General features: G+C 43.2%; 1 long non-coding RNA gene across 1 annotated transcript; it reads left to right on the top strand.

Moving 5' to 3' along the window:
* The first annotated feature begins 569 nt into the window (after window positions 1–569).
* On the top strand, window positions 570–2,185 carry LOC122545407. The gene is made up of 3 exons (XR_006310539.1): window positions 570–579; window positions 1,551–1,646; window positions 1,749–2,185. It is a non-coding gene; the product is annotated as an uncharacterized LOC122545407 (long non-coding RNA).
* The last annotated feature ends 76 nt before the right edge of the window (window positions 2,186–2,261 follow it).

The following is a 2,261-nucleotide window of genomic DNA, read 5'->3' as shown; positions in this document are numbered from 1 at the left end:
GTTTATTGAATGAGCTGCCAGAGGAAGTGGTGGGGCCTGCTGCAATTACAACATTTAAAAGGCACCTGGATGAGTATATCAATAGGAAGGGTTCAGAGGGGTATGGGCCAAATGCTGGCAAACGGGACTAGTTTAATTTAGAATACCTGGCCAGCGCAGACGGGTTGGACCAAAGGGATTGTTTCCATGCTGTATGACTCTGATAATCATTGGTGAAAGCAGAAGAGTGGTTGTGAAGACTGGGCTTTCAGAGCAGCTTTCAAAGATGTTTTGCCCTTACTGGGAGCAGAAGTTATAGTGAAATCTTTCATTTGTGAGACAGCAACTGAGTGAGTGAGTACATCCTGGATTTTGGTGGAAAGTGGGAATTCGTTGCACTGTGGGGTTGAAGTGCTTTAAGGTTTACTGGCAGTAAGTAAAGTGTGCTGAACAGGGAACCAATGGGAAATGTAGGGTTATAGGTTCGTATTAATAAGAACAAGAATAGGCCATTTGGCCCATCCACCCTGCTCTGCCATTCATTAAGATTATGGCTGATCGATCCTTTTAAACTGCTCATTTGTGTCAGCCTCCAACACTGTATTTCCAATGCTGTTCATCAGAAGGAGCAGTGAATCAGTAACTGGTATCGTTAGCCTCACGATTTTCAGTACTGCGGGTATAGCATTGTTTCATCAGCATTGTAAAGTTTATTGGCAGCAGTGGGAGGCGTGGGCTGTATTCATGAGAAACAATTCTGCATTTAGATAACACACACACTCTCGTGGCACTTGTCTTTGGATTGGCAGAAGGTGGGAGGTTTTGGGTGCTGTGATCCAGGGCAGACAACTGCGGTAAATCATAGAAGCCAACAGTGTGGAAGCAGGCCATTCAGCTCATCAAGTCCACGGCAGTCCCTCTGAAGAGTAAACCACTCATGCAGCTAACCCCCTCCCCCATCACCAATCCAGTTGTTTCTGCTGGTGGGTGAGATGAGCAATAGATGACATGACCTCAAGATTAAGGGGAGTCGTTTTAGGACAGATGAGGAGGAACTGCTCTTCCGGGAGAGTAGTGACTCTCTGGAACTGTCTGTTCAAGGAAGCAGTCGAGGCAGCTTCATTGAGTATATTCAAGACACAGTTGGATGGGTTATTGCATGGTAGGGAAATTTAGGGTAGTTGGGATAATGCAATGGATCGATCAGCCATGATCTTAATGAATGGCAGAGCAGGGTGAATGGGCCAAATGGCCTACTCCTGCTTCTATTGCTATGAACCTGTAACCCTGTATTTCCGATTGGCTAATCCACCTAACCTGCACATCCCTGGACACTGGGCAATTTAGCATGGCCAATCCAAATCAAGGCAGGTGAGCAATGTAGTGATGTGGAAAATGAGCATCAGAGAATGATGGAAAGGGACAAGGAGAGTAAATGTACCAGCAATCAAAGCTGGATTCAGAAGATCACAAAAACTGAAACTAAAAATGGCGTGTCTGAATGTGTGCTGCATTGTAACAAAAGTGAATGAATTGACTGCGCACATTGAAGAGAATAATTATGATCTGAGACTCCTTACAGAGTCATGGCTTCAGGATGACAAGGATTGGATCCTGAATATCGAGAGGGTACATGGAATTCAAGTTGAATGGGAAGCGAGTTAAAGGTAAAGGCACTGCCAGTCAAAGCACTGATAACATGGTAGTCTGGTGTAAGCTCGGATATTAGGTCCTGATTTCCCTGTCCTCTTATCTCCCTGTTCCCACAGAGTAAGATATTGTCTGTTCTCAGCTCTGCTGGATTTCTGCTGAAACTTTGACCCCACCTTTTATACCTTCCAGAACAATAAAACATTCAGTCACTCAAGGCCTGACCCACAACCTCCCAGCCTGTCAACTGAACAGTGTTATAATCGCAGAGAATAAAACAAGAAAAATGGAACAAAATTAGGAATTAAATAGGTTCTTGTTTAATGTTTGTTTGTTAGGACGTAAACCAGAAATTAGGTCTCCCAGGATTTTTATTGTGCCTTAATTGAGGAATTCTCTTTCCCTTACATCTAACTATTAGTACCCAGCTATGATTTATAACAATATTTGCATCAACGGAAATAAAGCATCTGTTATCAAATAGACATAGAAATATACAGCACAGAAATAGACTTTTTGATCCAACACATCCATGCTGATAAGGTATCCTATGTAAATCTAGTTCCATTTGCCAACATTTGGTCCATATCCCTCTAAATCCTTCCTACTTACATACCCATCCAGATGCCTTT

The sequence above is a fragment of the Chiloscyllium plagiosum genome, unplaced genomic scaffold, assembly GCF_004010195.1.
Source record: "Chiloscyllium plagiosum isolate BGI_BamShark_2017 unplaced genomic scaffold, ASM401019v2 scaf_100976, whole genome shotgun sequence".
NCBI lineage: Eukaryota > Metazoa > Chordata > Chondrichthyes > Orectolobiformes > Hemiscylliidae > Chiloscyllium > Chiloscyllium plagiosum.
This window is presented reverse-complemented; position numbering and strand designations above follow the sequence as displayed.